This window comes from Sciurus vulgaris (assembly GCF_902686455.1).
Source record: "Sciurus vulgaris genome assembly, chromosome: 1".
Taxonomy (NCBI): Eukaryota; Metazoa; Chordata; class Mammalia; order Rodentia; family Sciuridae; genus Sciurus; species Sciurus vulgaris.
In genome coordinates this window covers 84,058,802-84,083,303 of record NC_136461.1, presented here as the reverse complement: position 1 = coordinate 84,083,303, position 24,502 = coordinate 84,058,802, and the positions used below count along the sequence as shown (strand labels likewise).

The 24,502-nt window shown below is 37.8% G+C and overlaps 1 pseudogene across 1 annotated transcript; it reads left to right on the top strand.

Moving 5' to 3' along the window:
* The first annotated feature begins 657 nt into the window (after positions 1-657).
* Positions 658-2,526, top strand: LOC306640865 (protein mono-ADP-ribosyltransferase PARP6-like; annotated as a pseudogene). The gene has a single exon. The product of its transcript is annotated as a protein mono-ADP-ribosyltransferase PARP6-like (transcript).
* Positions 2,527-24,502: the final 21,976 nt, after the last annotated feature.

The window sequence follows — 24,502 nt, the reverse complement described above, 5'->3', positions numbered from 1 at the left end:
GAATTCTTGCTGTCAGTGATGTAGTGAGCATCCTTATTGCTCCATTTATGAAGATCTAATAATCTATTTCCTTATTTGGAATTTCAGGAGCTGGATTTGTTCCATAAGATGTGAATTTAAGGCTCCGCCCCCGCGGAGCGCCCCTGGCCGCTCTTCCCCTCAGCGCAGCCGGGGTCGCCCAGACACCAAGCAGCAACAGCCCTTGGAAAGACGCTGAGTTTTTCTTGACTTCTACAGTGATAAAGACCTTGAAATACTACTTCTGGCCTGCAAGGCCATCATCCTACCACGCTCCTCCAAGACAACCCAGCCTGGACTTAGTGCCTCCCTCTTTATTCCTCTGTGATTATCCAGATCAGCACTTGACTGTTTATTTTCAAACTTCACAAGCCCAACCTCAGATCTTCATATTCTGGTTCTCATCTGCTCTTGAAGCCTCCCAAGTCGCTGGGATCACAGGCCTGTACCACTGCACCCGGCATGGCTCATTACCGTTAAAGAAGGACACATAAAAGTGAATGTGTATACATAACAGTGACCTGTTACCACAATAGCAGAGCCTGATATCCCCAGCAGATATCCAGTTGCTGCTAACATCACCTCCCTCCCTTTGTGGCCTCCTAAATGCCCATCTTGTTGGTCTCAGTTCAACTGGTGGTATGGAGGGGTGCTGCCTAGCACTGACCTGGAAGTGTTTGTGACCTACTAACCCAATGGATATTAAAGGTGAGTTCTGGAATGATGATGGTTCAGAAGGAGATAATGAATCAGAGGAATTTCTCTATGGAGTTCAGGGGAGCTGTACTGCTGACCTGTATTGATACCCACAGCTTGATGTAGACATTGAAGCTGTGAAGGAGATCTACAGTGAGAACTCTGTATCCATCAGAGAATATGGAACTATCGGTGAGGTGGACATTGATCTACACATCAACATCAGCTTCCTCGATGAGGAAGTATCTACAGCCTGGAAGGTCCTTGGACAGAACCTATTGTTCTGCGATTTTCTCTCTCCCAAAACCTCAATGGACCAAAACCATCAATTGAGGTTTTCCAGCCATCGAATAAGGAAGGGTTTGGACTGTGTCTTCAGTTGAAAAAGATCCTGGGTGTGTTCACATCCCAACAATGAAAACATCTGAGCAATCATTTCTTGAAGATCCAGCAGGAGAAGAGGCACAGCTGGTTCAAGGCAAGTGGTACCATCAAGAAGTTCCTAGCTGGCCTCAGCATCTTCTCACCCATCCCCAATTCTCCCAGTTTCCCCATCATACAGGACTCCATGCTGAAAGGCAAACTGGGTGTACCAGAGCTTCAAGTTGGGTGCCGCATGAATCGTTCCATCTCCTGTACTATGAAGAACCCCAAAGTGGAGGTGTTCAGCTACCCTCCCAGCCCCCAGGCAGGTCTCCTGTGCCCTCAGCATGTGGGCCTTCCTCCTCCAGCACAGAGCTCTCCTTTGGTCAGTGATCACTGCAAGAACATTCCCACTCTGGAGTATGGATTCCTTGTTCAGATCATGAAGTATGTAGAGCAGAGGATTCCAACATTGAATGAGTATTGTGTGGTGTGTGATGAGCAGCATGTCTTCCAGAATGGTTCCATGCTCAAGCCAGCTGTCTGCACTCGTGAACTGTGCGTCTTCTCCTCCTACACATTGGGGTCATGTCTGGAGCAGCAGAGGAGATGGCTACTGGAGCAGAGGTGGTGGATCTGCTGGTGGCCATGTGTAGGACAACTTTGGAATCCCCTAGAAAGAGTATCATCTTTGAGCCTTACCCCTCCATGGTGGACCCCACTGATCCCAAGACTCTGGTCTGTAACCCTAAGAAGAATTACGAGTGGCTTCAGAAAGCTCTGGATAGTGTAATGTCCATCTGGGAGATGAACCAGGGCTCATATTTAAGAAATCAAGAAGCAGATGGACAAGCTGGACTCCCTGGTTCATCCTCTCCTGTAGTGGATCATCTCTAGCAACAGGTCACACATTGTCAAACTACCTCTCAGCAGGCTGAAGTTCATGCACACCTCACACCAGTTCTTCCTGCTGAGCAGCTCTTCTGCCAAGGAGACTTGGTTCTGGACCGCCAAGAAGCTCTACCGCAGCATCTTTGCCTTCCATGGGTCCAACATCAAGAACTGGCATTCAATCCTGTGCAATGGGCTGGTCAATGCATCCTACACCAAACTGCAGGAATGGGAAAAGGACAGCACAGGATGCCCTCCAAGGATGAGCTGGTCCAGAGATATAACAGGATGAATACCATCCCCCAGACTCGATCCATTCAGTCAAGTTTCCTGCAGAGTCGGAATCTTAATTGTATAGCACTTTGTGAAGTGATTACATCTAAGGACCTCCAGAAACATGGGAACATTTGGGTGTGCCCTGTGTCCAACCATGTCTGCACAAGGTTCTTCTTTGTATATGAGGATGGTCAGGTGGGTGATGCCAACATTAATACTCAGGACCTCAAGATACAGAAGGAAAGCATATGAGTGATCAGAACTCAGGTTTACACAAACTGAGGAGGCCCCAGCCCTCATACCACCCTGTTCCCCAGGAACCATCTGTCCTCATTAAAGGGCTCAGGAGCAGCAGGTGAGATTGCCCTTAGGAATCGAGGGGCCACTGTCAAGGGGCAAGAAAAGGATAGAAGAGACAGTCTTCATGGTGGAGACTGACCCGATCCAGGAACCACTCCACATTTGGATGGCCCAGACTGATTCCAACCCCTGATTTGCCCAATTGACTTCACTCTGTTTGTAAATAAAACAATAAAATGGAAGGTGCTGTGGACTGGGAAAAAAAAAAAAAAAAAGATGTGAATTTAATTCTTTTAATACATTTTCCAGATTATATTCTAGAAAGATTTTTCTAATTTATGCTCCAACCGGTAATTGAACACAAGTCCTATTTATTATATACCATCCTGTATATTATTGTGAAAAAGTTTCTTCTTTACTGTTGAGTTGAATGATGAAAAACAGTATCTTACTGCAATTTTAAAGTTGTATTTATTGATTATTAGTGAACATGAGTATTTCTAGACAGTTAATTTTTCTTTTATTTATTTCATTTTATTCCTGCTTTAGTTTATTTCCATCCGTGCTCCACTCTGGGTCTAGCCCATGATGGGACTTGCATTTGTAGATTGAGTGAATGATAAACCACTATTATGTTTTTACTAGTCACCAATATAAGGGAATAAGATTAGTTTGCCACATTTGTATTTATTATAAAATAAATGCCATTTTTCTCTAAGAAAAATGTTTTTTTTCTCTGAAGAAAATATCTTAACTTTTTTTTTTTCTTCAACAATGACACCATTTATAGCCTGAATGGATAAATACAAGATTGGGCATATTCAGCTATTTTCACTTTTTTTTTTTTTTTCTCTTTTTTCTCTGCAACTGTCAGATTTTTCTATTCTTACAAGCTATTTTGGAATACTCAGACACAAATAGGAATTTATTATTTCATTTCATTATAGAAAATGATAGCACTAAAATAAAACAACTCAAAGACTCATCATCTCTCAGAATATTCTATAAACTTGTGCTTTTTATCTGGAACACATTTCACAACTGAGCCCAGGGGGAAGACTTCATTTGAACTTTTCTGAGCTTTATTGTCCTTAAACTGACCTCTTCCTTTGTTTCAGAGTGTTTTATTTCCATTAGGATTTCTGTTTTCATTGAGTCCAGAGACATGAAAATGACATTTTGGTGTAAAGATTCTTTCACATTGTTGTGATTGAATATACACCTGTAGGGATGTGTATATATAGACACACAAACATACACATATTCTTTTCAGGCAAGTCATTTTTCTTGTTAACTTTTCTCAAGAGTCTCATGTTATGCAGAGAAAGTGAAAGCCGCCATTTTCAGAGGCATACGTACCAATATGCTCTGTTATATTTACCATGTGCAAACCCTTTCTTAGCTCTACCCATGTCAGTTCTCACTCTAAAAATAATGTCAGTTTCATCCCCTACATTTTACCTCTTTTATCCAAACAATTCCAAGTGTGCTTTTGTTCTTGGTCTTACTGTGGAAGCTGGTGGTCTGCTGATGGCTTCTTTTTTTCCAGATGGTCCAGACTTCCTCTTGGTGTCTAAAAGGGTCCCAATTTTAGGTCAGGAGGACACTGTGGAATCATTTCCCCTAAAGTATCTTGCTTCTTCCTGCCCAGAGACAGTCTGTAGCTGGTGACCTTTCTGGTGTCCTACAACCTCTCTCAGGCCATTGGTCAGGCACATTTGAATCCACTCACCAACATGCCATAACCCAGTCATAGCAGAAGATCAATTTCCATAGTTGCATTTGAGAGTTCTGGTATTTAGTGACTCGGGGCCAGGGATGCTAAACCATTTGCAATGTATATCAGAGTCTCACCAAAAAGGAATTGTCCTGCCCTCTTATAATTGCACCCTCACTGAAAAAATATTAGTTACAGGAATAAAATAACATCCTGAAAAGAAAGGTTGAGATTATAGAAATCTGAGTGGACAGAGTTGATGAGGAAAATGGAAAAAGAATCCAGGAAAGACATGGGAAAATAAGATAGTCCCAAATCTAGCTAAGGGTGAGAAGTGGTTATTATTAGGTAAGAAACAAGAAAATGTGACAGAAGTCCAAAGAAATCCTGGGAAGGATGAGAGGAGAGATGTGACAGTGCACCTTGAACTGCTTGCAGACCTTACCAGGAGATGAGTTTCAAAAATCAATTGAGAGGCAACCTCCTAAAGCCACAGGTGGAAAATTCAAAATATAAGCAATTGGGAGCCTACTGTTTGACTGGGACTACTATTCTAAAATGTCTACTACTCACAAAATTTCTGTGTAGGTTGGAGAGGAGAAGAACAAGAAGATCAGTAGCAAATAATGGAAGAATTACAAGGGAAGTATTGGGTGAGCTTGGAGCTGTTACCTGAATTCTGGTGAAACATACCAAATCAGTGAATGGTATAGACCTTTAGCAGAGGACATAGCAATGAGGGGACACACAAGAGGAGCTGGAGGAATACAAGAGAATGAGAACTAGCTTAATGTGAACTGTCACCTGAGTCAGATTCTACTACCCAGGAACATGTCCCTCTTATGTCTTTCTTGTATTAAGTCTAGCTGTTATTACACCCATGAACCTGAACCTCCTTTCAGTTATCATCACCTTTCTCCTTTTCTTTATATATGGTCTCTTTAGTTCTAACACCAACATTGTCAGTTTATGGTTTTCACAAAGAATTGGCATTTTTTTTCTCTTTTGACATGCATCATTGTACCCATGAGGACAATTAAAAAAAGAGCTGACCTGGGATGTAAATGTTGGATTATTGGCTCAGATCCCTTCCTACTCAAGTACTCAGCCTGGTCAAGCTTTGAAGTGTATAGTCCTGTGTTCATGATTTGGGAGAATCACAGCTATGTGCCCTAGATGCTTAAAATTGTCCTTAAGTAGTCACAGAGAATGTTAAATACATTACAATAGAATTAATTGTTTTCCCACACATAATCACTTTAAGCTAACTGAGACCCAGGAACAGGATTAAATTATTGTTGTAGTCCTAGAAACTAACAAAGAGCATGGAACCTCTTAGGTGACCAATAAATATCCATGAATGAACTCATGGGTGAACCAATAGTATCTTTTCAAAGATAGCTGGTGTTACAAGCTGAAACTAATTTATCCATATAAAGGTCAGTTTTGTACTTTTGACATGATTAATTCAGTACTTAAACAAAACAGACTAGTGATTGTAAAAGGTTTTTTAATATCACAAAATAGGACTGAATTTTCTGAATTAAAGAATTCTGTGAAATTGTTCATATAGAATAGAAACTGAAAATGAATTATCATGTAAATAGTGAGTGCTTCTGTGCAAATAAGTTTGGGAAAGACCGAGTTTTTCTTTTCCTTTAATGCATTCACTCTTTAGGTCTTTCACATCTTTATTATTTTATTATTATGACTATTTTAAATTGACAGATTAGATTGTATTTGCTACTTACAATATGATGTTTTGAAATATCTGTACATTGTAGAATGACTAAATATGGCTATGAGCCTTTTTATAGAGTTTTCTTAGAACACAAATGTAATTTAGATTTATATCTGGCTATATATAACAGAAACCTGATTGTGTAAATATAAACAAGTAGGGGTTTGTTTTTCTTATGTAGAAAAATAAATGAGGAAATGGGGATCCCAAGTGGAATGGAAGCTACAAGATGCCGCAAGTGGCCTGGATTCCTCCCCCATTGCTTTCCTCCCTCATCTTCCTTGCTCATCTTCCTCATGTTCTTGAGGCAGTTGCTGTACTTCTGGGTTTCCTGTTTGTATTCTTGGCAGGAAGATTTGGGAAAAGCCAAGGGAGAAGGTGAATTTCAGGGAAGATATATATTTTTCTCAGTTGTCCATCCTAGTTAACTTGTGCTTACATCTCACTGGCATAAGAAAGTAGGTCATGGAGCTACCCTTAGCTGTGAGTGTGGAATAATGAACACTTTAAAATTGGTGCATTGCTCTGAAACAAAGATTCATTGATAAGAAAAAGATACGGGATTGCATATTAAGCTGGCAATTTGCAGTGGAAAACTAATGTATATTATGAACATCAATGAGAGGCTCAAGGTCCTATATGGTGTTTCCCCACTGTATATTCTTGTGCAGTTCCTTTGAGAAAACTTTACAGTCACTCAGGTTGGAATATAATTGATATCATAACCTGAATGTGGCAGACTTTAATCTCCCCAGCACCCAGTGCTATTGACTCTTGAGAAACAGAGTAAGATTTCTTCAGACTGCTTTTCTGAGGAGACTAGGCTTTGTGATATTAGGTTTCAATATACTCTAGGAAGGTCTAGTCAACTGGTAAAGATAATGACATATTAAGGGATTATCTCAAGCAGGGATGCATAAGGATCCATTTGAAGAAAACCAGTTAATCCTCACAGGAGCTAATCCCTGCTCTGTCTTGCTTCTCCTTAATTCTTACAGTGAATGAAGTAAACTGGAGTAACTATACACCAACGCAGTTCTTATCTAACCATGATTGCTTGCAGTAATGGCCTTTATTTGTTTACTCCTCCCATTAAATAGGCTGAGTCTATACTTGCCTTGGCATATATGATGTGAAGGACTGAGAGTACCAGTCCTCAGCCTAGTCATGGGTTCCCTCTTGCTCCTCAGTCTTGACCATGAGGATGACCCTGGTCTAGCCTGTTGGAGAACAGGCATATGGAAGAGAACCAAGAGGAATCAGATTTGCAAAAGAGTCCAGTCATTAAATTGACCTGCAACTGGCAACTGACACACAAATAAGCCTCCATGAGCCCCAGTCAATGTAATTTTTTGGTCAATCCAAAGACTTGTGAACAGTAAGTGTTTATGTGCCACTGACTTTTTGTAACTTACTTTTCTTTCTTCTTCTTCTTTCTTTTCTTTCTTCTTTCTTCTTCTTTCTTTCTTTCTTTTCTTTCCTTTCTTCTTCTTTCTTTCACCTTTCTTTTGATATTGTTGTTACCACAGGCATAATGTGGTGCTAGATAGCTGATATACTAACTCTACTGAGAAGGGGTGCTGAACAAGTTGAGAATAAATGATTGGCGTGCCTTGGAATATTGTCACTGTGGAACACCTGCCAGTTGTGTCTGATCTCTACAATTGCTTATCTTTTCTTGTTTCTTAAATTTCATTCCCCATTCTGTTCCTAAATATCCTGAATACTTGTTCTTGTTCTTTAATTTGTCTTATTTCTGCCATATTAGTTTGAAGGTCAGAGGTAATATCCTTTCTGTAAATAATTTTTTAATTTGCAGAAATATTTAAAATATTTATTAAAATTATATAATAAGCATTCTTGTTCCAATGCATAGAATGGAATCTTTTGCTTTTTCCTTTACATTTGCTTCAGGTTTCCTATTTATGTCTACATGATACTACATGTAAGTTGTGACCCGCTTGGTATCACTCTCATTCCTCTCCTCATTCCCCGAAAGAAGCCATCTGGTGGATTTAGAGTGCATCCTGTCACTGCTTTATAAAAATACTTAAACATGCATATATAGTCATAACAAATTGTGCAAGGGCCATGCTGGAAAACAAAAAGGTCAGTTATGAGTCAGAGAGATGTGAAGGAAATCATTGATTAAGGATCTTTGTAACTGGTTTGAAGGAGAGGAGGTGAGGCAGGGTAATTAGAATCAAGCAGATAGTTGGCTCAAGCGTTCTTCTCTATTGTCTGGTAGCTGGTCCTGGGTGATTAGGGTGAGGGGTGGTAGACCTAAAGTATGAGCCAGGTGCAGGAGGTTGTTGGGTTATGGTGGCCCTGGATTAGTTGAGTTGCATATGAAAAGTGGACTTGGAAGTTTAGTGTAGCTAAGAACTGGCTAGTCCTGGGAAGGACAGTCTGTCCAGTGTCAGCAAGATCCCTTCCCATTGTGTCAAAGAATCAGAAATATAAAAAGTGAAAAGATGTGATAAGTACAACATTATATATCCATAAAAAGACATAATATGGTATGAATTTTTAAATGCTTTCTTTTTTAAAGTAATTTTAACTTCAAGGCAAAATAAGCAATAGGAACAGAAATTTCCCAGATGGCCATTTTCCCCAAACGTCCTCTCTTATCATCCAGAGTCCATAGTTTACATTAGAGTTCACTCTTGATGTTGTAAAGTTGATGAGTTTGAACAGATATATAATGATATGCATTTACCATTATAATATTATATAAAACAGTTACACTGACCTAAAATCCTCTGTGCTCTGCTTTGTCATCCCTCCCTCCCTTGAAATGCTTGAGTCATGGATCACTTTAAAGTCTCCATACTTTTGCATTTCCCAGAATGCCATATAATTGGAATTATACAGCAGATAGCCTACTTAGACTGTCTTCTTTCACTTAGTAATATGAGTTTAAAGTTTCTGTATGTATTTTTAAAACTAAATAACTTGTTTTCTTTTAGCATTGAATAATATTCTATTGTCCAGATATACCACCATTTATTTATCCACCCACCTACTCAAATACATCTTTGTTGCTTCCAAGTTTGGGCAATCATGAATAAAGTTGCTATAAACACTCATGTGTAGGTTTTTATGTGGACTACATTTTTAACTCCTTTAGGTAAACACCAAGGAGTGCATTTGCTGATTCATAGATGTTTGTTTAGTTTTGCAAAAAATCACCAAATTGTCTTCTAAAGTGGCTACACCATTTTTCATTTCTATTAGTAATGAAAGAGAGTTCCCACTGCTACACATGCTTGTCAAATACTGTTTGATATCCTCAATTTTTTGGATTTGCCATTCTAACAGGTGTGCAGTGGAGTCTTCTTGTTTCAGTTTTCATTTTCCTGACAGCACTAGAAAGTAGGACATCTTTTCATATGCTTATTTGGCCACAAATGTCTTTTTTGGTGAAGTGTTAGTGAAGTGTCTTTTAAGGTCTTTGGCCATTGTTAAAAATCAGGTTGATTATATTCTTACTGAGTTTTAAGAGTTCTTTGTGTATTTTGGATGACACAGTCTTTTTATGAGATGTGCATTTTGTGAGCATTTTCTTCCATTTTGTGCACTTTATTTTCTCATTCTTCTCACAAGTTCTTTTGCAGAACAAAATTTTTAAAATTTTAACAAAATCTAGTCCTGTCAAGTATTATTTTCATAGATTGTGACTTGAGGTTGTATCTAAAAAGTCATCTTTGTAATCAAGCTCTTACCAACTTTTTTTTTGGTTGTTTTCTTCTAAGAGTTTCATAATTTTATGTGTTATGTTTAGATCTATGATCCACTTGTAGTTCATTTCTGTGAAGGGTATAACTATATATATATTTTTTGAAATATGGATATCCAGTTGTTTCAGCACCACTTGTTGAGAAACAGGTCTCTGTTTCTGGGCTCTCTATTCTTTTCCATAGATTTTTTTTTTTTTGTCTGTTATTTCATTAATAATACACAGTGTTTTACTGTAAGTGTTGAGGTTAAGTAGTGTTAGTCTTCTTGTGTTATGTGCAATTTATAACTTTACATATCTATTTTTTCAGTTACTGTTGTACACAGTGAAGGAAGGAACATGCATGTTAAGATATATACATTTTACCTAATTATTCGCTTTAAAATAATTTTTTGTAATATTACAACTTTATTAACTCTATTAACTTTTCTGATTTTGTGTATTTGGATGAAAAGTATCTCAGTATATTCAGGTTGTTATAACAAAATACTTAGGATAATTTATAAACAACAAATTTATTGTTCACAGCTCTGGAATATGGAAATCCAAGATCCAGGTAACAGCAGATTCAATGCTGGCAAGGGCTCAATCTCTGCTTCAAAGATGGCACCTTCCTGCTGGGTACTCACATGGTGGAAAGGGTGAGCAAGCTCCTACAAAGCTCTCTTACCAAGGCACTAATTCTATTGAGGAAGTCACCACCATCTTGACAAAATCACCTAAGGTCTCACCTCTTTAATACTCTTGCATTGTGGCTTAAGTTTTAACATGAATTTTGGAGAAGACACAAATATTCAAACTAAAGTATATGTGTATTAATTTCCTACTGTCATGTAACAAATTGCTACAAATTTGGCACCTTAAAACCACACATGCATTATCTTACAGCTTCTATGTATCAAAAAATTCAGTGTTATCTGAGTCTTTTGGGAGGGTTTTACTAAGCTAAAGTCAGGTAGAAGCCAGGTCTACAATCTAGATCTAAGATTTAGAGTCCTCTTTCATGATAGCACTATATTACTTGTTTGTACAACTGAGATCCCATTTTTGCGTGTGTATGTGTAGTTATTAACCAGAAATCATTCTCAGTTCCTAGATGCCACTCTTATGGCCTTATAAACATATTCCCCTGTATAAGCAGTGCACCAGATAATTTGCTTTATAAAAGAAAACAGAAGAATCTTTTCCATGCTTCCAATCCCTTTTTTCAGGAAAGGCTTGGTTGCTTTCATAAACTTGCCTTGGTAAGTCAGATATACTCAGAATAATCTCCTTTTCCATTAATTCAAACTCAAATGATGCTGGATTTTGCTTCATCTGAAAAATATTTTCATTTTTGTCTTGTAATGTAACTTAACCATGGGTATAAAATTCTTTATGTTCATGTGCTCACCCACACTATAGAGCAGAAAATTATACAGGCGTCATACCTTAAGAGACAGTGAATCTTGGGAGCCATTGTAGACATCTGTCTACCATATTAGTTGACCCAGTGTACCCGAAGACGTGTGTACAAGGAAGGCAACTACAGTCATGGGTCCACCTTCATGACTGGGATTATTGACCTTACTAAGGATTGGAGGGGCCTAGTCAGACCCTTTTTGCCCTTTGTGCCATCTGAGAACATAACATTCAAGGTGTCATCTCAGAAGTAGACGAGACCTTCACCAAACACTGAACCTACCAATAACTTGACCTTGGACTTCCCAGCTTCCAGAATAGGGAAAAATATCATCTATAAATTATCCAGTGAGACAATAGGGCACACACATTTTTAATTTTATAAAATAATTTTATAAGATTATAGAAGTAATGATAAGGATGCTTATTCCAACCAGACAAAAATGAGAGAAATAAGAGCTTTTATTCTTTTTCTCATGTCATCATCAGCAATTATTATTGTGTGACTTTTTATTTTTTTTAATGTCTATTTAATGGATGCATATCATTGTGTCATTTTGTTTTAATTTATATTTTCTTAATTACTATTTAGAAACAATACATTTACCTAAGTCCAAAAGCTATGAAGCGTCTTACATATTATCCTACTTGTAGACTAAAAAGTTAACCTACTATAGTCTCATTTCTTTCTATCAAACATCTATTTGATTTTGTCTTTCAATATTATTATTATTATTTTTTTTTGTGGTTTGGTGATTGAACCCTGGCCATGTGAGACAAGTACTCTATCAACTGAGCTATATCCCCAGCCCCTCAGGCATCTATTTAAACATATATAGACATTGATTACTCATACCCTTGTTATCTGTTTTAGCAAACTTTCCATCACAATGAGAAATATTGAAAAGGTTTATTCTGACTCATAGTTCATGATCAGTAGCCTAGTGATCTTTATGCCAGTGGTGAGGCAGTGTGTTATGTTGGGAATGTGTGACAGAGCAGATCCCTTCACCTCTTGGCCAGAAAGCAAAAGAGAAAGAAAGAGGAAGGGAATAGAGATCCACTCTTTTCTTCAAGGATATTCTCCCAGTGATCCAAATACCTCCCACTAGTCTCCATCTCTTAAAGTTTCCAGTACCTTCCAAAAGCACCATGCTGGAGATGAAGATTTTATCACATTCCCCTTTGGGGGACACTTAACCCATACGAATCATCCATAACCTAATTCCTCATGAAGCAATTTGGTGAGGACCAGTTATTTGCCAGTGTGTGCAAGATTTTTGCACCTAAGGAGAGAAACTCAGAAATTGTAAAAGACTTTGTGCTTTATTAGATGGCTGGCACATCTACACCTCCTCTTGAAGAAAGACAGAAGTTTACTCTCTAATATAAACATATCTTCTAAGAGGAGGGAAGGGGACTACCCTGGATTTTAAGCAAATATCTTTGGAATTCAGAGGAAAGTTGTTTCTGGGTTTTATGGCCCTTAGAATGTCAACAAATGACTCTGGAAAGAAAAATCTCTAAATCTTATCCAGAGAAATTTATTTTCTCTAACTTCCAAAGCATGTTTGCTATTCAATCATAAAGTTTGGGTTCTGTAGAAATATGAAAGTATTCATGGAACACTGCCTGCCAACAACTGTTAGGTCAAATGGTGAAATGGCACTATAAGTTCTGTGCATGTGCACCTGTGTGCAGGTCTGTGTGTGTATAAAACTAGCAGCACTTTGCCTTTCTACATTCTGTCCCCCAGTCTTAGTCTCAAGATGCATGTGCTTGCAACTCTCAGTCATTACTTCTGACATTTACTTCAGTATTTTAAAATAATCTGCACATTGTACATTTCATGATTTTTAAATGTTTTCTGTTATCCTGTGATTTCTTGTTATAATGAATTAAGAGAACTAACTCTTTTCTTTGCTACCCCACCCACATATGAAACATATTTCCTTTTTCCTTCTTTTGAATAAAGTCACATCATAATCTGGGCTAAATCAAAATTCAATATTTTATATTTCCATAACTGTGGAAATAGACATTGATAAATAAAAAATACTATACTTGTACTTTCTTTCTTGTATTACTCTTGAATTTTTGGAGATTACTATTTTCTTACTTTCCTTTTCATTATCTTTAATATTAGTAATTAATTTTCAAATTATTAATATATAGATGACATATTTCACATAAAGTATATAATTTGATAAGTTTTGCCATATATGTCATAGATTATGAAAATAGGGTCACAAAAAAAATAATGGATATATCAACTTTAAAGGACTGTTAGGTCCCATATGAATCCCTTCTTTTCTCCCACCCCTCCCTTCTCCCATTCTCAGAAAACTACTAATCTAGTTTTTGTTAGTATAGAGTGGACTTCATTTTCTAAAATTTGTATGAATGAAATCTTAAAATCTGTACTCTTCTCTTTTTCATTCAGCAAAATTATATTGTGACCTATATTGCATACATTAAAATATCGCATTAGTTTTATTATGGGAGCAGCATTCAAGTTTCTTCATCACTGTGAATATTTGATATTAGTTTTTAAAATTATAATAATTATAGTAGGCCTATAGTAGTATGTCAAAGTGATTAGTTCATATTTCTATAATGACAAATAATGCTGAGTATCATGATTATTTACTTTATGTAGATTATTATATAGATGATTATCATGATTATTTACTTTATATAGTATCATGATTATTTACTTTAAATAGATACTGTGAAGTATCTATTTAAATTTTTAAAGAACTTATTGAGTTCTGTGGCTATTTATATATTGTGAATACAAGTCTTTTATCAGGCAAGTTATTTGCAACTATTACTTTGTTATTTGCAAGTATTTTCTTTCAGTCTGGGGCTTGTCTTTTCACTTTCCTAACAGTGTTTCTCAAAGAGAAGTTCTTAATTTTGTAAAATCTAATATGTCAATGTTTACTTTTTGGGAGGGTGCTTCTGATATTATATCTAAGAATTCTTTTCCTAAAATAAGATCACAAAGATTTTCTCTTACTCTTCTCGAAGTTCTATAGCTTTCAGTTTAAACTTTAAGTTTATTATCCAATTTTGAGTTACTTTTTGAACATGGTGGTACAAGACATATTTTTCTTCTTGTTCCTGTATATAGGTTTTCAGTTGTTCCTGCACCTGTTGAAAAGGCTATTCATTCATGAATGAATTCTTGTTTTTCACCTTGGTTGAATATCAAATGCTCATATACATCTGGGTGTGGGTCTGTTTTTTGGTTCTCTGTTCTTTACAACTGATCTCTTAACCTTTCTTTTTGTGCCAGTACCACACTGCCTTGTTACTGTTTTATGTCTTAAAGTCAGGTAGTATAACCTCCTTTTGCACTGTGATGATACTCTGAGGCTCTCTTGTTTGGGTGGTGCTTGCTTCTTTGGGCTGATCCTGATGCAAAGATGGGATGGTTGCAACATATAATTTTTGAAGATTCTGGTATCAGAAAAACAACCAGAGAATCAATAGTTCTTATGTAGCAGCTTTCCTCACAATATGGCCTGTGGACATTTTATTGCAGCAACAACTTTGAAGTGTGTGTGGAGAGAGAGAGAGAGAGAGAGAGAGAGAGAGAGAGAGAGAGAGAGGGAGAGAGAGAGAGAGAGATTATCATGTACATTTCTGTGTTTATGTCTGATCTATTGAAACAATCTATTGAGTTATGGTTCATGAATATGGATATTTAAAACATTTTCTAAATGACTCTTATAGACAAAAAAGTTTGATAATTGTTTTAACAGTGCCTGAAGAAGACTCTTTTCCTGTCAATTTTCCCCATGTTTCACAGAAAAATACAACACATCTACTTATTTAGTTGGAAAGGAAGAAAAAACTTGAGTTTACTTGTTCATTCACTTACTCACTTTTTCATTCATTCAGTTACTATGACTAGACAAAAACAAACAAAACACAAAAGTGCAACTGGAAGAGTGTATGGAATGTGTTTTCAAAGACTGGCTATGTTCCTGAGGTGTTATTCATGACTGTCAGATGATGAATCAATCAGCAGCTGATGCTCCAGCGACTGGGGAGCAGAGCAACTCTGTGCTGAAGGGATGCCCACAGGCATTTGCACCCCCAGGCTCTCTGCAGGTTTCTTTTAAACAATCCTAGTCTAAAAGAAAACTGACTTGTTCTTAAGCCTGTTTAGGACAGGAGATTTCATAGCTTCCTTCAAGCATTAGTTCCAGAGCTTCATAGTATTTCTTCCACCGTTAAGTTCCATATTTACAAAAGATACATTCTTTATCATGGAAAATACAGAACTGGCCTAGGGGTCTCTTCAGGGCCCACTTGAGAAATACTAAGAAGCAGATGGAGGTGGTTCCCCTGGTTTTTACTTGGGTTTCTTTCAGTAGCATTTCCACACTAGCATAATCATGTTTCTTTGGTCCTGCTATCTACAAATCCATTCAAGGGAAATGGTCTTGGAAATGCATTCTCATCAGTAATAAATGACAGACTCACAACACCTTACATTGTAGAACTGAAGTGTGGAACTTCAGGTATTGGAGCTGAACAAAATAAGTATTTTGGTGGATCCTCTCTGGTACCCCTGAAATTGGTTGCTAGAGCCAGTTTGTTATTCTGCCTTCTTGTTAGGTGGTTTTAAATATTCTTTAAAAAAAATCAATATTTGTGAGTAGTCACACACACAAAAGTGACTCTTTGCATCTTTGAGTAGACATCACATCTATTAGGTTCATAAGATAGAGGACATGGGAGTCCAGAAAAACTTTACTCTCACAGAACAACAGAGGGTATGCTTGTTGGGAGGAGCCTTAGTATAGTGACATCAGTTTGCAAAATGAGGAAACTCAGTGAGTACTGCCAAGTCACATAGATGACTAGTGACTATCTGTAACATGGAAATTAGATAGAGCAGCCTCTGTGTTACTTTGATAAAATAATTATCATGGGCTTACTAATGACCCACAGCGAGTAAAGATCATGCTAAATACCTTCTTGTTTCATAATCATGGCAAGAGCTCTGTAATACAAATGCAAGATAATGTCCTCTGAGCCTAATCCTTTGTGGAAAGAGGCAGAGTATAAATAAATAAGCAAGTAAGCAAGCAACCTCCAACTTATACTCCCAACAATGAAGAGTTTTAATTTTTTAAAAATGAATGCATCCATAGGGGTATGTATGTATATTAACTTATATTGTGTACTGACTAGAAAATGATCCAGGATTTCTCAGAAGACCCATTCCCTTGATTAGTGGTAAGTTAGGTTAAGTTAATTAAGGTTACTTTAATACTAATTAGTCAGGGCTTTAATTATGCTTTCAGAACAGGAACACAGGAATGATAACAGCTCTTAGTGACCCAGTTAACCAAAGTGATGCAATTTCTTGTCTTCCATCTAATAGTGATCTGTGTTAAGAGGCAGAGGGATAAAAGCTGACCTTAATGGGATCATAAAAGCATTTCTTTAACCAGAGTTAACCAGAGAGAAGCAGAGGGCCTGAGATAGACAATATCCTCTGTAGCCTCTGGAATGCCCTGCAGTGAAGGCCAAGGAACTAGAGCACAGCTGACCCGCCTTGAAGAGGACCAAAGAAATTGGTTTACCAGACCAATACGTAAGTGGGTTATAGAAGATAAGCCTTAAATAGATACCTTAAGTTGCAGGAGGGATGCCTTGACAAATACACAAAAAATGAAGTGCCTTTTCCTAATCATGCTACATGTTTCACACATTGAGCATCATCTGTTGGTCAGTCCTAAGTCTGGACTTACAGGGATAAGTGAGTCAGAATTCCTCTTCCAAGGAAGAGTCTAGTGGAATAGACTGATTCTCAGACAGATAAATTCTACTGTGATACACTCGATGTGTGAAAAGAGAATCGGGCTCTCCCTGGAGACCGCAGACTGAGTTGCATCCAGAGTTTTCACCAAATTTGGCATGAACATGCGGTTGAATTCTTGTCAGCATCAATCCTCCTTCTCCATAACTTTAGCATTGTGCATTTCCAGTACAACATAGTGAGGGGAAAAAAAAAAATTCTAAGTTGTCTAAGAAGAATTTCTACTTGAGTATTCTTTAGAGATGAAAATAAACCATTTAAGTACTTAGTTAGGCCTGGTTCAAAGGACTACATTTGAAGAAAGTCATTGGATTTGTGTCTATGGTTTTAGTAGACTAAATACATTATCCATAGTCACACACTACTTTACTGGTTCCATCTGGAGAAAGTTTCCCTTTATCATAAAATGGTAGCAGGATAACCATGAAAACACTAATTTGTGTGGTAATGTGCTTCCTTAGGCATATATTTTCCTTCCTATAGACTGCACTTTCATGATTCCCAGTCTGAGGGGCTTTTTACATTGTGGGGCAAAATGACTAGTGAGTTTTGTTTTTAAAAGTCCAATCTCAAGATTGTTTTGCATCTTCATTGGAAGGGGACTCAATGCAGGTGAAATTGAGGGTGGGACTTATAAGATGAGGACTCATTCTGAAGAGGGGTAGGGGAGAGCAGGTGACCAGGATAGGAATTTTCAGCTTCTAGAAGAATTATATTCCATACTCCCTAAGATGGCTATAGAGTCTCAGAGTCACTGTGCAACTGTGAACCTTATACACTTTGAGCTTCATAGAGACATATTGGTGTCCTTACTCTCAAGGGATCCTGTTGGATTAAACAGTGGGCATATGGCAGTGAACTTTGTGAACAGGAAAGCAGAGGTCCTCCTGAACTCTGTAGCCAGGAGGATAACAAAGACTTTGTGTAGCAGCCTCGGTGATGACGAAGACTGAGCTTCTTGCCAGTATTTTGGGGTAGGAGCTCAGTGCATGGAATTTGTTAAAAAATTATACGCGAATGTGACATTACTCCTATGTTGTGCCTTGTGAATTCTCACACGTTAGCCCCCTCATGTCTAGTAATAAAGCAGATGTAATCTTTACTCCTGAATCAGAAACACATGATCTTATTCTGTGAGCACATTTTCATTCTGTGTTCTTAGAGCTTGGCATCTTAGTGCATAAAGCTCCTTTCCATAACTACAGGAAAAAGTTTATAATGTGGGCACCTAGCATCAGAGATACTTAGACTAGCATTAGACATAATGTGGAGTCATTTCCTGTATCCTTTAAGTATTTGTGAATTCAATTTCACTTGCTAGTATTTTTGGTATAATCCACAGTATTTTAGTCAGTTTTTCTCCCACAATAAAGACATGGCAAGAACAAAAGTGGGGAGAAACAATTTGTTTGGGCCTCAGGATTTCAGAGATCTCAGTCCATAGATGGTCAAGTCCATTGCTGTGGGCTCACAGTGAGGCAGAACATCATGGTGGAAGGGTGTGACAGAAGAAAGCAGCTGAGGACATAACAATCAGGAAGCAGAGACAGACTAAGCTCAGTTTTCCAGAGACAAAATATATTTCTCAAATGCACATCCCCATTGACCTATGTTCTCTACTCACCCTACATGCCTATAATTGCCACCCAGCTAATCCATTCAAGTAGATTAATTCACTGACTAGATTGAAGCTCTCATACCCCAATTATTTCACCTCTGAACCTTCTTGCCTTGTCTCACATATGAGCTTTTGGGGACAGCTTATATCTAAACCATAACACAGCTTCATGACACTCAATCACTGAAATAGCAGATTGTATTAATGTTGGAGCAAACCCAGGTTGCTTTGGGTTTATTCAAATTTGTGTTTATAGGGGTTTCATATTCCTTTCCCAGCAATCATGCATTCTGCCTTATATGAGCAATTTAAGAGATTTTTAAGACTAATTTTTTATAATTGAAATTTTACCTTTTTTTCCTCTGGAAAGTAGCTCTGTAAGAAAACACTTTGCTATTCAATATACATTTTTCTTGAATCACGTAAATATTGTCTTATTGACTAAAGAGCTGCTGAAGTTTTCCAACTTTATTCCAATAACATAATTACAAAAGGAGATGCCACAGAAATTCCACGATGGAAGGGAAAGAACGCAATAGCTGTATCCTCAAGGAAAGGCATGGAGGATACATCATAGTTCAAAATTGTAGGTTAGGGAAGTTACCAGAAGAAAGAGAAGGCCCAATGCAAATTTGGCAAGGTTTTCTTGCTTTAGACCTCTCTCCTTTTGACTCTGTGCCTCATATAGTTTACTCCATTCTTGATAAGCAGCCCTTTACCAAGTCTTTCTAGTAAACATTAATGCTTTCTAACAAATAATACTCTTCTGCAAACTTAGGGAATCTCAATTTTCTTCCTCAAATCTGCCACACTTACTTCTGGGACCACTTCCCTTACTTTAACTACCAGTGATCTTCTATTCTCAAACTTAAAGCATAACCTCCTCCTGACCATCAGACTGTTTTTTTCATCCTTATAAATGACATCTTGCCTGAATTTCTAAAAGGTCATAGAATTAATAGCCCCTCATTTTCCCCAGCTCTCCTCTTTCCAATAATTAGTAATTTCTCCAAGAGTTATTCTAGCCAGAAGTATCACAATATTCTCTAATTCTGTTATTTTCTTCATCCCAACATTCAACATGCCAGCAAATCCTGTCCACTGTATCTGCAAAATATGTTCCACATTAGCAAAGTCTTTTCCTTTACCATTGCTACAGTCTTCTTCTGAGTACCCACTATTATTTGCCTGGAATACTGCAATAGTTTCCACAGTGATCTCCCTGCTCCCTCTATACCTACCCCTTACCTCTTCATTCTGTTCTCTAGAGAGCAGCCATAGTGAAGCATAAAAACAAAACTTGGAACATGTCAGTTTCTAGCTAAAACCTTCCAATATCTCCTCATTGCACACAGAATAAAGTTCAAACTCTTCATCATGGTCTAAAAGTTCCTACATGACTCAGTGCTTACTGAGGCATGAATCACTTCCCACAACTCTTTCACTTGCTCACCCACCATGGTTTCAACTATGACCTTCTTCTGAGTCCTTGAAATATCAAGCTTATTACTGCCTTAAAGCCTGTCCACTTGCTTTCCATTCTACTGGTACTATCATTACCCAGGATCTTCACAAGGCTGACTCTGTATGGCTTTTTAGATCTCAGCTCATGGACATCTTCTCAGTTAGACCTCTCTTGACCCCAGGGTCTCCATCATTTTAGCCTGTTTTGTTTTTTCATTGCATTTATTAATATCTGACATAGCATCTTCTTTTATTTTTGGAGTGGTTTATAATCCACCTTTACCTTTCTGTGCCTTTCTTGTTCTCTGCCATGTTCTTGGTATCAGTCATACACATATAGATTCTCACAAATAAGTATGTTAAATGGGTGGATGATAAGAAATAAGATACATCTTATTTAGGTCTGTTAATGTTTTCTTTGAGCCACCACCTGACAAAATCCACATTATTTTTTCTTGCCTTAGTCTTCTTTAGGGATACCTGCCACTAAAACCTCTCATTGCCACATGGCCACAGGTAATGAATTCCTATAGCCCATCTGTTCTTCCCTATGCCCTTCTTCATGGAAACAGGTAATGGAAACTTCCAACATTGCCATTTATAAAGCTACACCTAGCTTTTTAGAATTGGTTCAATTCAAAGCTATAGAGTCCATGCAGCTACTTCTATACAATCCTGAGAAAAGTGCCTTTTGCTTGTCATGGCTGTGCCTGAACAGTCTGTGAGCTTGTTTTCAGTGAGTCATAGATCTGTCACAAGATAGATTTTTTTTTTTAAGTTTAGTATTTTCTTTTTTGCAGTCCTCATTTCCAAGGGTTCAGATCATGATTTAGTGTTGCTTTGAATCAGGGAAAAAAATCTTATACCCAATGTGATATATACAATATCATTTTCCACAAAACTAGACCTTGTTAGTGTCTGAGATGGACACTTGCAAGGCACCTGGTGCAAAGACCTTCTACTCCTCCATGCTGCCAGCCTTCCCTAGGTATAGCTGTATCCCATAATAAACACAGCTTAAGCTCCACGTGTTACCCAGCCCCAGTGCTGGTACAATCCTGACACAACACTGATGAACCACTTAAGCAGTTAGGAAAGGATGCATGAGGATGATTATATTTCAGTTTGTTTCAATGGGAGAATTTTACAGCTGAGAGGGAAGTGAAGGCAAAGGAAAATGGAATTTGCAAAGACACAGGTGTGTACAGTCAGGACTTAAGAGAAATTTAATAGTTTCAGAGAGGCAGAGGAGAGGGAAAGAGAAGAGATTGGGCTGGTAAGGGGAGTTGAAATCAGATTGTGAAGGCCTTATGGGTCCTGCCAAGCAATTGGATTTTAACAACAGGTAAATGTTACTGAATAAAATTTTAATCAAGGGATAGATCAAAACTTCTATGAAAGCAACTCCAAAGCATATGTACCAGATTGGAGTGGGAGACACTGCTAGTGAAGAGATGAGCCGTGTACTGCAAGGGTCTTGGCAAGAGAGAACTGAAGTGTGGACAAAGGAAGAGCAGCAATGATGGCAGTGGAAAAAGAACAGGAAGGGTAGGATTTAAGAGGTATTTCAAAGATGAAATAGACCTGATGGTAGCTGTTTGGTTCTGAGGGTCATGAAGAATAAGTGTCAAGTGTGAATAATCAAATCTTACTCTTGAGAAACTGATGGACCTAATATGGTGTCATTTGAGATCATTAATCCAAGAGAGAAAGAACAGAGATGAGGAGAGAAAAGCATTTCTTGTGTTTTAGTAATATAGCCTAGAGAAAAGTCGTAGGTCATAGATACAGTATTTAAGGCTAAAGATGTCATCCTCATAGGACAGGAAACCTGCACCCCATTGATATTGTTGATGGAATTGAGGAATCTGACACATGTGGCATATTAACAGTTTGCACTAAGGATTCTGATCTGTATTGAAAAGGTACATGATCCTCAAAGAGTCACTGATCCTTGTCTGACATTTACCCATTCTCTCTAGCTTCCATTAGCAGCCCGTTGGCATTCTACACTCAGACATGCTGAGCCCTTTTCCTTTTCAGTCTCATTGCACAAACACTGAATCACTGTCTGTGCTCTAGGAAGGGGGAGCCAATGCTTTTCTCCTTTTTAAAATATGTTGTGTTTAAAACAAGAGGCGTTAGAGTGCAGAACTAGAAGCCAACAGGTGTTTATTCTTTCCTGGTTGCTCAAACTAGGTAGCCTTTCTTGTACTTTTCCCATCCTTTCTCCTCTTCCCTCCTCCCCACCCTCTTTTTTGTTTTAAACTTTGGTTTTGTCATCTATAAAATGGTGATGGATGGGGTAGTAGTTGTAATGTGACTGTTACCTTGTAGGAATCAAATGTAAAAATCAAATGGTACAGTGTTTATAAAAATTCAATGCGAGTCTATTGTGTTGCTATTGACTTAAAGCACAGTAGTAGGGAATATTATCCAATGGGATTACCTGATATGTTGTACAGAATGCTCTAAGATGCGTGGAAAAGATGACCAAATTTCCATCTCTGTCAATTCTGTGTAATAAGAATTGTAGTTGGGAGCAGAGACTCTGGAGCACAAGTCTCAGGTCAGTCACTTATTTATGGAATAATCATAAGTTATTTGAACTCTTTAAGCCTTGCTTTCACTATCAATAAAAAGAGATAGCAATTCTTACTTATATAACTTGATATGATAAAAAAGATGATACAAGTGTTGTGGATATTGATTTTATTCTGACACACTTTTAAGAAATGTCATGTGACTTTTCTAAATAAAAGTTAACTCTCACTGTGAGTAGTCTTTTACCAGGCTGGTGAAATAGTTATTATCATTCATATTTGTTCTTCTCTGCCTCCAACCATAGATAAATGTCTAAGAATCCTAGAAGTCTCACATTGTGGCTAAACTCCTCAACCCATTGTGGTTACTATTCAGATGTTCATTGTCCAAGTCCACATGATTCATTCAAACAGGAGTGCTATTTCTCTGTCAGAAATAGCACTGGGTGTGAGGTCTTTGCTAAGGCTGGGAGTCTAGGCCTTTAGAGTCCCACTGTAAAGAATACAGCTAAGGTCTTGTATCTTCTGAGAGAGCAGAAACAAAATTGTGTATAAATCGTTACTACTTATAAAGCTGTCCCAAACCCCTTCCCATGTTTGAGGGCCCCTCTTCCTCTTTCAGGTTGGTCCATAGAACTTGTCCTGTATGCCTCCATACTCCATGGATACTTCCTGGAGAGTTTCCCCTCTAAGAGTCTTCACAAACAACGTTGCTATGCATTTCCCAGGCATGTAATGAGGGGTACGTTTACTACATTAATGTCTTCACGCAAACTCATGCTTATGCGCTTAGATCACTTACGCCACTTGGCTTGGGGATTCATGTTTGATAAATGATGGCTGTGATGGAGATCTGCCATCTCTTTTCATATCATGCTTTAACTTCCTCTAACTCCACTTCCTGCTCTGTACCTAGGAGACTGACATATGAGGAGGCAAGGTGTTCCTCGGCCCTCTGTCTTCCTTGTGCTCTGTCTATAGAGAAGACCTGAGAGAGGGAGGAAAGTTAGGTTCAGGTATTCATTCCCCTGCCTCCTCCCTGAAGCATTGCAGAGCTGGCCTTCTCCCTCTCTGAGGATTATGGTTTCTGCCAGGTGGCCATGTTTCACTGTCTTTTCACTCTTTTCCTGTCTCTTTGTGCCTCAGGTATGGTAAAAGCTCCCACTCTTACAGTCCTAACGTGTTACCTATCCCTTTTGAATTTCCTCCTTTGGCGAACAGCTCCTACCTTCATTCTTCTTAACAGATTTTATTCAAGTGTTGGGTAATCAAGTGTGTCATGAGTCCCTTCCCAGAGGGAGAGGGATGAATGCTGAAGTTAATCAAGATCATTTCAATCTCATGTCAGCAAAAGACATGATCATGTGATGATACCACAGTCAAGGAGATGGAGAGGGAAGCTTGGAAGTACTTAATAAGAGTTTCCTTGTTCTCAAAAAGAGCCACCTAAGAAATCTCATACCGTTTTTTTTTTTTAAAGTATTTTGCTTAAGGATATGAGTTTTGGAGCCACTGTAGCCATTTCTGTGACCATGAATAAAACCCTCCTGGGTTTTACTTATAGAGAAATACAACATAATTTAGTTCCTGAATTGATAAATGCGGAACTTCATTCTGACAAACTTTTATATTGTGACTCAATTAATTTTCTACAATTTGAATAATATCAGGTGGAGTTTTATGCTACTTTTAGCAAAAAAAAAAAATATATATATATATATATGTATACTAACTGATGAATAACAACCACTCTTTTCACTTATTTACTTCAATGCAAAAACTATCACTACTTAAAACAACATCCCAAATGTTCAATAGCTGCTGTGTTTTTTTCTATTTCACTCTATTTTAAAGTTAAGGCCATAAAATCATAAAAGAACACTTAAATCTCTT